The 13,315-nt window shown below is 33.8% G+C and overlaps 1 protein-coding gene across 1 annotated transcript in view; it reads right to left on the reverse strand.

Annotated features, from left to right (window-relative positions):
• The window catches only part of LOC103506496 (probable serine/threonine-protein kinase DDB_G0282963), a 118,625-nt gene that overhangs the window by 104,253 nt on the left and 1,057 nt on the right, over window positions 1-13,315 (reverse strand). The window lies entirely within an intron of this gene.

Below are 13,315 nucleotides of genomic sequence, written 5' to 3' on the forward strand. Positions count from 1 at the left end.
CTAAAATGAGCTTTATAAGTATGTAATTTATTACTTTCTATATTTTTGAGACACACTTTAATCTTATTATTCTCGACACAGCATTACTGTCAATATTCAACCTGTTACCTAGTATAAATGACAGTCGTTTGGAACACTAAAATGAGCTTTATAAGTATGTAATTTATTACTTTCTATATTTTTGAGACACACTTTAATCTTATTATTCTCGCTCAGTACTTATGCTTTTTCTATGGAGATTGGTTAGATCACCCTCCATTATAACAAATTTTAGACTAGCAGAACATGACTGGTGTCCTTAACCTTAGATTATTCTCGATCCATGGATTTTCTTGATCGATAACTTTCTTATAAATTTGTGTTTAAGAAAGTCGAGATCTTTTCTTTCCTTTTCTTTAAAACTTTTGAACAAATTAAAGTTGACAAAATTATTTTGGATCAAGATGTTTAAATGGGCATGAAACGTCTTTTGTTAAAATTAGTGATCCGACCAAAAAAGTTATTTTTCTTTTATTTATTGATCATTAAAAGTTATTTCACTTATGGTGTGCTATTTTTTATAAAGATATTTTTACTGTAGGTACCTACTTCAAAGTCAGTTTTTTGCATACATATTTGACTTCTATTACCTACATGTAAATCAGGAACTTACCTATATCTGTGCTAAACTTAAATTGATTTACAAAATGTAGATAAGTAACATAATCCAATTAATAAACTTGCAAAAAAGTAGCAAAAAAAGTTGTGACACCCTGTCAAAATTCAACCCGTTCATATCTTTATCACAAACCACCAGTGACCAGCTGCATTCTTTGAGAGAATGAGCCATATGAGTTTATGAGTATTGAAGGCAACAGGTAGATTGGACATAGCTGCTATCGATAAAACTCTGGCCATATACAAAACTGGGGATATCTATAAAAACTGGTCTAAAAAGAATTTCATGTCACTAAGAAACTAATGTCCTAGCTTGAATTTTTTAAATGGGCATGAAACGTCTTTTGTTAAAATTAGTGAACCGACCAAAAAAGTTACCTATTTTTTTATTTATTGATCATTAAAAGTTATTTCACTTATGGTGTGCTATTTTTTATAAAGATATTTTTTACTGTAGGTACCTACTTCAAAGTCAGTTTTTGCATACATATTTGACTTCTATTACCTACATGTAAATCAGGAACTTACCTATCTGTGCTAAACTTAAATTGATTTACAAAATGTAGATAAGTAACATAATCCAATTAATAAACTTGCAAAAAAGTAGCAAAAAAAGTGAAATGAGATTACGTTATCACAACATTCATTATCAGGTGAATTAATAGACATTTTTCAAATTTCACAAAAAATAATCTAGTTCCTAATGGCAGTAAATACTTCACTTCCAGATTGACTTCTGATTGAGTCATTAGTTGACTAACTATTTAGAAGATACCTACTATGTACTCGTACATATCATAGAACAACTTATTTCATTTATGGTTTGGTTTCGTACAATATGCAGATCTGCACACATCTGTGTCGAACAAAGCTGGAAGAAAATCGTATAATGTCACAATTCGAAGCACTTGAATGTCAAAGATGATCAAATATTTATAGCGAAATTGTAAACATAAACTGACATGTGTTGCAAAACCCATGTAGTCGAAAAGGTTAAGTTGTCTACCTTTGCGATAGCTAAATTGACAGTATTTATGACTTATATCGTTGTGCTGTGTGTGGATTTAGGGAAGCTTGTTCCTAAAGTTAGTATACCTAATGAATGAATCATGACTGCCTAATGCTGTTTTTTTCAGCTTTATGTATTAGGTATGTACTACCTTAATGCTCTTTTTATTTCACTGAATACGCGAATGAATCTCACGTTACTTCAAGATAGTTTTTCCTAACATACCTTCTGACTATACCAGGGTAAAGGGACTTTTTAGTATCATACGGGCAATATGAATACATGGTATGATTATTGTATAAAAACAACGCAGGCATACTATATTCTACATAAGACTAGGTCTAGGTACATATACCTATTATTATTGTGCGTTTAAATACTGAAACGTTGGAAAGGGGTTGAAAATAGAATTGGAAATTCCAGTTTAAGTTTGACTGAATTTGCATTTTTTGCTATTAGAAAAGTTTCAAGCCCTCTAAATTCCCGTTCCAGAGGGTAAGACAAAACCGTTGGAAATCGTCTGGCATGGCAGTTACAGTCTGGCATGGCAGTTTCAAAAATTGAAATTTCCATCGTCTAATCTTTAGTTTAGTCTAACACGAACTGCACGTGGTATAATTTCCAGAATCATTTACTAGACTAGAGGGACTTCCCCTAGTATCTTTAGGCGATTAGTCATCTCGTTAGCTCTTTGGTTTTTTTCCAGATTGATTCAGAGAAGAGTAGTGAACTTCCAGTGAAAGAGCTTACCATGTTCCAGAATATGTTTATTCGGTAATGTTTTTAAATACGTTGAACCATACGAAGAGAAGACTAAAGTTTGCCATAGATCCCAAGGACCTACCACTTCCAGATGGAATTTGCTGATGTTTCAAAGAAAGGCAAATGAAGTCGTTTTCATGCTTCAGCTTTGTGATTTGTCGTGAGTTTACAGTACAAGATTGCTGAATTTGCATTTTTTGCTATTAGAAAAGTTTCAAGCCCTCTAAATTCCCGTTCCAGAGGGTACGACAAAACCGTTGGAAATCGTCTGGCATGGCAGTTTCAAAAATCGAAATTTCCATCGTCTGGTCTTTAGTTTAGTCTAACACGAACTGCACGTGATATAATCTCCAGAACACATCATTTACTAGAGGGACTTCCCCTAGTATCTTTAGGCGATTAGTCATCTCGTTAGCTCTTTGGTTTTTTCCAGATTGTTTCAGAGAAGAGTAGCGAACTTCCAGTGAAAGAGCTTACCATGTTCCAGAATATGTTTATTCAGGAATGTTTTTAAATACGTTGAACCATACGAAGAGAAGACTAAAGTTTGCCATAGATCCCAAGGACCTACCACTTCCAGTTGGAATTTGCTGATGTTTCAAAGAAAGGCAAATGAAGTCGTTTTCATGCTTCAGCTTTGTGATTTGTCGTGAGTTTACAGTACAAGATACCATAAACTCTCGTAAATTAAAACCCCCAGAGGCTCACTTCAATACCTACGTATTATGGTATTATACTGACCCAATCAACCAATATTTCACTCGGCAGTGTAAACACATGTCTAAAACACTCCGTCTTGGAAATATTAAGTTACTGATAGGATATCCTCTTTGGTTATTACCTACTAAATTACTTTCTCTTTTAATTCATACAAGGTGTCTATGTGTTCTAGAGAGATTTAAATTTTTTGTCTCTAATTTTAGGATATTATGTAAGTATTTTAAGCATAATTGGCAGTTTTTTTATCCCCTATGAGCGCAAATATTGGAAATCGTCGTTTGTCTGTCTGAAGTGACTAGCAATATAATATCTCGTGAATTCTCTTTCATGGGAAACTTTAAATTTTGCTATATGTTCGAAGGTAATTGGTCTCACAGCACAAACACACAGTAAATTTTTAGATAGGCAGGACATAAGTTATTGTTTTACATTATAAAATTTCTACTATGTACATAATTATTAAATTGATATTGAAATCTCTTCCTAATATCGTCAAAGGAAGCGCCCGAAGGATTTTTAATTAAATAATTATTTTCGCTTGCATGTCTGTTCAACAAAGTCGTAATTCTTTATTTAATGGACAATGATATTGCTTTGATGTTTTGTATTTTAATATTATGAGAACTTAACAATTTATAATAATGCACTTAACTATACCTATACGTATGTCATAATTAATTATTATTTGCATAACAGTTGCATTATTTGAGGACGAAGCTTTTACATTGTACGTTTTGTTTCTAATAGATTCTAAATCTCATCTTTATTTGCATAACAGTTGCATTATTTGAGGACGAAGCTTTTACATTGTACGTTTTGTTTCTAATAGATTCTAAATCTCATCTGTGCTAAATTTCACCTGTACGTAGTATGAATCCTTGTTTCTTCTTGTTCTTAATCTTCTTCTTCTTCTTCTTCTTCTTCTTCTTCTTCTTCTTCTTCTTCTTCTTCTTCGTCTTCGTCCTTGTCTTCGTCTAATTCTTTTATACTTTTTTTCCAGACATCATTACCTACTTTCTCGATAATCGTACGAATTAACCTCAGCTTTCATGGCAATAGAAACATGGCGTTCACGTTCAGCGTTCAGTCCTCCTAGTCTGAAAAGTTTGGTCCAGAACCATTTTCGAATGCAATGTCCGAGTCCATTGTTTTCAAAAATTTGAAATTCAAATTCTGATTGTCTTTTATGCTATTACATATACCATTTATACCATAACTATGTTTTATTCACCTATTACTACTTGGTCTGTTGTAGACTAATATTTCCGGTCTTCCAGAATCCAAACCCTAGGAATTCCCGAATTGTTTTGAAAAGTTGGGAAACGAGACTTTCCCGTTGTCAACGTCACTTTACGAGTCTCCTCTCTTTTGTTTCAATCTAGTTTGACGTGATGCAACCGGGATCGGCATAACAGATTACGTTTTATCGTTTGAACAAGCTCGTATCTAGAGTATAACTCGATTACATTGTTAAAACTATTACAAGTATGATTTATAGCATCCTATTAGAAGAAGGAATGAAGATTCTCAGTGAGTCAGATCAATTAAAATATGAAGAATTTATCGTGCGTTAGGACAGACCACTTGTGTGTTCAGGGATACATAAGACATTTGATCAAGCCTTGTAATTCATTTTGTTTAGTTAGAAAAGTGGGTTTCAGGGAATGAAGTTTGCAAAAAAGGTGTTTCAAAGTCCGTTTTTCATCCCATTTCTTTCATTCAGCAATGAGAGATAAAAGCTTTGATATAGTTGTCTCTTTGACCGTGTAGGTACCATGTACATAGTACCTATGCTCTCGCAGGCGAGAATAGATACAATCAGACAATCCTCCTCATAAGGGGACATCTTTCCAAGATCTTAAAATTAACCATGCTATTCTTCGAAAACTATTCAGTGCCAAGAGCTCATTATGCTTGCCTGCAGACTAGACTAAAATAGACATTAGAAAATATACAATCAGAAAAATATCAGCATATCGGTGAGGTGTAGCTCATATCTAATATCGTCATTTGTCATTTCGTATGCATGACATGAAATAAATAATCGTACACAGTCATATTACCATACATCACTGTTCTGTTCAATGTACGATTATCCTTTTACCCTTCAACAGAATCGAGGCTGTATTTATTAACTCAGGTGGTTCGATTGGAATGGCGTTCCATTTTATAGTCAGCTGTATCCCTGATGACAATGTCAAAATAGGAAACAGGAAAATTCCAAAGTGCAGCTGGGACGAGTGTTAGCAATATCGGAAAAGAACTTACAAAATCTTACAATGTGGAGATACGCATACAGAAACCTTTATCAAAAAGCATGAAATTATATCTTGTAAATTCGATCCTAAGATCATCTTGAATTAGATACAAATGAGGCCCGCCAGGCAAACATTTTAACTTACTTCTAAAATACACCAAAAAGCTTTGATTTTACCTTTATTAACTCGCCAACACGATACTATAAAGTTCTTTTATTTTGAGAGTCAAACAACAAAAATGTGTCCCTTTTTTATGATTAACCAATGAATCAATGAAAGTGTCTTCGAGTCTGATTGACAGCCAGGAAATGGTCATGCACATTTGCCCCCCATAAATTTCCTACGGTAAAAGTTGCGCCTAGATACATAAAAATGTTCATAAAAACCGACCTAATATATTCAGTAGTCTATTGTTAATTTCATTCCTTGAATAGCTGAGAAATAAAAAGGAGAATTCCTTTACTGTGAGAGAGGTTTCTGACCCATTGCTTTAGGCGATTCGATAAACCCAAGTCCTTTATAACCTACGAGTTGAACGTTCATGGACAAACTTGCTTTTAGATTAGTCTGAGGTCTTTTTTAAGGTGGACCTACCTCTCCTCTTTCTCTAGAAGATTAGAAGGGAACGTATTTGCGATGTAAGAACTCAATCATGGATGGCTGAGATTCCCATCCTTAAATTAATTATTGTTAAGGAGTTTGCAAAATTTTAAAGGCTAGGTACTTACTAAAAAGTCAACGGGACGAAGGTGTTAGAGTTAATATTGTCACTCTGGTCACTACTTTATGTACTTGGAGGAGAAAAAAGATAAGCATATTCATAGGTAAGTCCCAACCCGTTATGTAGATCCTTTCCACTGTGGATTAGTGGTACGTTATCACAGTAATGCAACACTGACACAGCACCTTATCGACACGAACACTTCACCTATACATGGAAGTAATTATACCATCTGAAACAGTTCAGTAGTATCTATATCTCTCTAATTACACGTACATACTCAATTAAATGGAATAAAATAAATACTCAACGCTTATAAGAGGCATTATTTTATTATGTAAAGCATACTTATTGTTCAACGTAACGTCCTATTGCTTTTAGAACGGACTGGTAACGTATTAGGTGAACAATGAAAAGAAGAAATAAAAAGTTCAGAATAAGTATGTAGGTACATCATAAAATATGTTAGAGGTATTTAGCATTAGAACAAGATACCTAGGTTGTACTTTGAATTTTAGTACCGATATCTATAGATAGTAAAGATACTTTTAAAGTACATTCTGGTGTATGTTGGTTAATACTCGTAATAATGGTATCCATGCTGATGTTTGTGTAATGTGTAAATGTATCTACACCTATTGGAAATACCCGATCCGAAATTTCACAGACACATGGAATGAGAATAAAGCGATGTTAAAGTGCTTCAAACCAAAAGTAGTAGGGGTATATTTGAAGAACCTTATCAAAAGTGCTTACCGAGAAGGGCTAGAAGGGTATTATACCCAGAAAGAAAATATACCTACTTACTATTCCACTCCCATGTGAAACATAGATTCAAAAAAAAGGCGTAATATTCGACCCTGCCGGAAAAACTCCTGCTGGGCCAACGTGAAACAAACTAGAGACCTCATAAAAGTTCCTTAAATTATGAGATACTCAACAGTTAGATGGAGATACTTACGAGTTAGATGATTTAGAATCAACGGTACGCGAATCATAACATTTAAAGTTCAAGGTACATCATAAAATATGTTAGAGGTATTTAGCATTAGAACAAGATACCTAGGTTGTACTTTGAATTTTAGTACCGATATCTATAGATAGTAAAGATACTTTTAAAGTACATTCTGGTGTATGTTGGTTAATACTCGTAATAATGGTATCCATGCTGATGTTTGTGTAATGTGTAAATGTATCTACACCTATTGGAAATACCCGATCCGAAATTTCACAGACACATGGAATGAGATTAAAGAGATGGTTAAGTGCTTCAAACCAAAAGTAGTAGGGGTATACTTGTCAAGAACCTTATCAAAAGTGCTTACCAAAAAGGGCTATAGAAGGGTATTATACCCAGAAAGAAAATATACCTACTATTCCACTCCCATATGCAACATAGATTCAAAAAAAGGCGTAATATTCGACCCTACCGGAAAAACTCCTGCTGGGCCAACGTGAAACAAACTAAAGACCTCATAAAAGTTCCTTAAAATATGAGATACTCAACAGTTAGATGGAGATACTTACGAGTTAGATGATTTAGAATCAACGGTACGCGAATCATAACATTTAAAGTTCAAATTTTCACGGTCTAGGCCACTTGAATTGAGCGTGATGGAAGTTCAAGTACTGAATGCCGTGAGTTAGTGTAGGAAGAATGGTTCATATAATTGCTATTAACACTTCTAAAATACATTACTCGTAGGTACACCAGCCGGTAAGTTAGTAAGTAATTAGATACATATTAGTTACATTTTGTAAGTTTGTATGGATGGATGCAGACATTTGAAAGAACCTAAATAAAAACGAACTGTAATACAAATTTGTGTTATACCTTCCTTCCTTCCTACTAAAGTATACGTAGGTACTGTGGTAGCTTATTTTATGCTAGCCATTTTATGAATTTAGGTAGGAATCCATTATGTATTTTTACTTGAATAAGTATGTACTTTACTTGTAAATAAGTATTCTTACTTTATATCATTATTTTACATAAAAACATGTAGGTACAGGTGGGTATTTACCTATTTACGTAGTAGGTACGCATTGGCTTACGAATCATCTTACCTCATACCAGACTTTCTGGATCACTGATATGGCAAATGATTGTCAAATAAATAGTTATATCAAATATCTAAAACTAGAGTAACTCGTAACCATACTACTTATTACTTATATAGATAAACGAGCTTTCAATAATTCAATAAGTCTGTAATTTATGCACTATTAACATGAGAGAAGGTAAAAAATGTAGACTACATTGTAGGTATAGGTCGATAAGTATGTTAAATAAATGAAAGTTTCTTTCTCAATTCAATGTTTATCTAAATTAAACTTTTTCCAACAACAAAAAGCACTTCTTTTTGAAATAATACCTACTTACCCAATACTTAATAATCACTATAATATTACATCATACATCTAATATTTTCTATAATATTTTTGCTTTTTATGAAAGTAAATGTAGGAACTCAGGTATCTCATTGTTTGTATTCTTGTAATAAATATATAATACAAATTTGTGTGGTACCTTCCTTCCTACTAAAGTATACGTACTGTGGTAGCTTATTTTATGCTAGTCATTTTATGATTTTAGGTAGGAATCCATTATGTATTTTTACTTGAATAAGTGTGTACTTTACTTGGAAATAAGTATTCTTACTTTATATCATTATTTTACATAAAAATATGTAGGTAGGTACAGGTGGGTATTTACCTATTTACGTAGTAGGTACGCATTGGCTTACGAATCATCTTGCCTCATACCAGACTTTCTGGATCACTGATATGGCAAATGATTGTCAAATAAATAGTTATATCAAATATCTAAAACTAGAGTAACTCGTAGCCATACTACTTATTACTTATATCTAGATAAACGAGCTTTCAATAATTCAATAAGTCTGTAATTTATGCACTATTAACATGAGAGAAGGTAAAAAATATAGACTACATTGTAGGTATAGGTCGATAGGTATGTTAAATAAATGAAAGTTTCTTTCTCAATTCAATGTTTATCTAAATTAAACTTTTTCCTATCAAGCAACAACAAAAAGCACTTCTTTTTGAAATAATACCTACTTACCCAATACTTAATAATCACTATAATATTACATCTAATATTTTCTATAATATTTTTGCTTTTTATGAAAGTAAATGTAGGGACTCAGGTATCTCATTGTTTGTATTCTTGTAATAAATAGGTATTAATATGTATTTTAATATATGAAATCATTCAAATAAATACCTATTGTTAATTTGTGTCCAACCAAATAGAACATAGAGTCTTATTTTTTGTCTGCCGTTTTACTAGGTTTTGGTATTATGTAGTATAATCAGGTATTTAACCGAAAAGAGGATTTCGATTTGGACCTCTAGTTTTCGGACTTTTCGGTGTCCAGATCCTGATTTTTACTAGTAAGTTCTACAGTGGACGCTATTTTTTCTTGGGAACTTGGGTCCAAAGGGTACCTCATCAGATGATGGACAAAAAACGCCCCTGATTCTACGTCTTAAGGTCCACTTCTTTCATAGAACATGTGTTGTGGGTGGACTTTCACGACTGTCTGAAGTACGAAATCAGGCGGACACTATTGAATATCGCTATGAAGAATAAGAAAAAAGTTTGCATAAATTTGAAGACTTGTTTGGTTTGGTGAAATTGTGAGAAGTATAAGGAACCAGATCAGCCAAGAACCAACCTTCATGAAGGTACTTTAAGACACTAAGTTGTACTTTCTTTGATGTGATTTGATGTGATACTGAGTGATTTTTGATGTGTGAGACCCACGTATTACTTTTTTTTTCACCTTTTATGAAATTACTTTCTTTGATGTGATTTGATGTGATACTGAGTGATTTTTGATGTGTGAGACCCACGTATTACTTTTTTTTTCACCTTTTATGAAATCGTAATGTGATAGGTAACTAGTGTGAGTAAGAATTGTTCAGAATGGAAGTTTCTCATGTTTGGAGAATCATGGACAACTTTTAGAGTAAAACTTTTATCGAACTCTTGATGTTCGCGCGCCTCCCGGCACGCTTGATCTTCAAAACAGCAGGGCATTTGTTTTCGATGGATTTTTTTCACAATTTTTAGCAGTATACATTTTTCAGCCTCGCCGGGACATGAACCCAGACCTCACACGTGCTCGACCAGTGTTAGGAATTGTTTAGAATGGAAGTTTCTCATGTTTGGAGAATCATGGACAACTTTTAGAGTAGAACTTTTATCGAACTCTTGACGTTCGCCAGCCTCCCGGCACGCTTGATCTTCAAAACAGCAGGGCATTTGTTTTCGATGGATTTTTTTCACCATTTTTAGCAGTATACATTTTTCAGCCTCGCCGGGACATGAACCCAGACCTCACACGTGCTCGACCAGTGTTATATTCACTAGACTACGGAAATGGTAGAATCAGTGGCGATTCGATACTTTACTAGGGGACACACCATTAACATCGCGTCTAAGGATTATCTTTTGATTACCTTATACGAGTATTGCAAGAGTCCATTGTTAATTGTACCTATCAATTTATTTATTAAAATATTTTAATATTCACGTTTTTATTTCTCTTAAGCGTTTAAAGGACATGTCGTTCGCGAATGTCCACTTTCATAAGGTAAGAGTGTGGTGCACAAGGTAAAATAGTCCACTTCGAGGGAATATCGTCTACTACAGCTTCCCCTGTGAAGCCCCCACTGGGATTGACATCATGTAATTCAGGTCCTACATGAGCCATGTTCCGTGAGGACCGAGGACTAATGTCAAACAGTGCTGTAATTACATGCAACTGAAATGTTTCAGAATTTCACGAGTCAGTGAGCAGCTAGCATGTGGAAGACCAGACATGCCTCATGTGACAGAAGAAGTTTTCTAAACAATGAAAATTATGGATATGCTCGTACCTTGGGATCTGATGAGATAGCAGTTCTTTTGTTGAAATAAACCTTAAAAAAAAAAAAAAAAAAAAAAAAAAAAAAAAAAAAAAAAAAAGTGGACAGGTAGCGACGACCGGCAATATTGAACTCTGTTTTTCCTAACACGATAATAATGAGGGAAATGATCTCTAGATTTTCTTCAAGTATAAAATGTTCTTATTCAGGGAAAAAAGAGGAGGGAGGTAAAATGAACAAATACCTAGTTTAGGAAGATCTTTTCCAAATATTCTCTAAGATCATGTTCAATCTCATGAACGATAGCTATGTACCTATGGTAATTTCCTTCAAGTGACTGAGTCATTTAAAGTTGTAAACTGAGGCGTGATGATAGCAAGTAGCCAGTTCCAAAGTGTTTCCGAAGATGATTTTGTTAATGAAGAGAAAAGTTCAAGTCACTTCCTACCAGATGAATGGTAACATAGTCGGTACATTAAAACATTGAGTCAGAAATATCTACATGATGATGACTCGTAACAAATGTCGAGTCAGTAATATCTGTGGGGCGCCTGGATCTTACATCCGCTTCTAATGAAAGTAGGTAGCTAGCTCATTGTACCCATGGTAATTTCCTTCAAGTGACTGAGTCATTTAAAGTTGTAAACTGAGGCGTGATGATAGCAAGTAGCCAGTTTCAAAGTGTTTCCGAAGATGATATTGTTAATGAAGAGAAAAGTTCAAGTCACTTCCTACCAGATGAATGGTAACATAGTCGGTACATTAATACATTGAGTCAGAAATATCTACATGTTGATGACTCGTAACAAATGTCGAGTCAGTAATATCTGTGGGGCGCCTGGATCTTACATCCGCTTCTAATGAAAGTAGGTAGCTAGCTCACTGTGTTGGTTTAACAGGTTTATCTGCTTTATTAAGTAGCTGCTATGTACTTTTAAAGTAAATACGAGAACTATAAGCTCTTGCCTCTTTAAGATGAAGAGAGTTGTGTCACTTAGCCTAGGCCAGAACCTGATACAACGTAAAACAATTTATACCTATAAGTAATAAAGTTTTTATACTTTTTGCCAGCAATCTTTGAAAAACGATGACAATACTCTTTGAAGCTGGACAAGGTCTAAAAATTTAGAACTGAGTTATCTAGAGTGGAACATTATAATTTACAGAAAAGATAGTTCCCAACGGTCCAAAGAGGTTAAGCAACTTTAATCTTGGCACTCATCTTGACAAAGGACCGTATGGACACATCATGTGCTGCTGGCTAAACCGGGATGCACTTCTTGAAAACATTTGTCATTTTGACTGCTGGCAAGAAACACCCTTTACAATCACATTATTTTACGTAGTTCCAAGGTACAAGCCTAGCTGCCGCATATTTCATCTCCTTATTTTTATTTTTACACTTGTACCCTACCTTCAAACTGTTTTAATAATTTCTTCAAGGATCCAGAATACCAACAGAAAAGGGCATTAGGTACCTACCTAGTTGGAAATACGCATAACAAATTTCCAAGGAAATAATTTCCCTTGAAAATTTTCTCAAGTCTACACTGGTTATCAATTAAAAAAATACGCACATACCTAACTGGTACGTCCAAGGTTACCTAGGGAAAAATTCACGGAATTTTAATAAATTAATGTGCTATCAGATACCTACATAATTCATCATTCACATAGGTACTGATTAATTCATACAGATCTAAAGATAAGTTCTCGAAAATAATGATTAATTACCTATCCAGGATTCATGTCCCTATCTAAAAGAAAAAATAAATCCATACTGATAGGTAACCATCAATCTTATCATAGACACACATTTTGAAGATTCATAATTTGTAATCATATTTGTTCCGGTTTTCGCCCTAAAGAAACACTGGAAAATTGCTAAAATAGTTGGGAATGATATCCGTACACCTGATGAAAGCTAATCAAGTCAAAACTTTTACATAGGTACCTACCCAATGGGCACTTAGATCAAGTAGGTACCTACACATTTTATTCCGAGGCATTTTTTCGACTATTCCTGAAAAGCTTTTCCTACAAGATAAAATACTATCTTGATGTTCGTACTATGTACCTAATTATGGTCGACTGTTTAGAATAGTTTAGATCGATAAAAAGCTTTTAAGGGGAAGACGAGAACACCCCAAAAAGAACAAAACATGAACACACTTACCAGTTCGAATAAATCACGTAAAAACTTGTCACAAAACTGTCACGTTGTAAAAATTGTAGATATTTATAAGCACTTAAAGTAAAATTAACACTTAAATTTATTATATTTAACTAATA

Source organism: Diaphorina citri, unplaced genomic scaffold, assembly GCF_000475195.1.
Source record: "Diaphorina citri unplaced genomic scaffold, Diaci psyllid genome assembly version 1.1 scaffold239, whole genome shotgun sequence".
Taxonomy (NCBI): Eukaryota; Metazoa; Arthropoda; class Insecta; order Hemiptera; family Psyllidae; genus Diaphorina; species Diaphorina citri.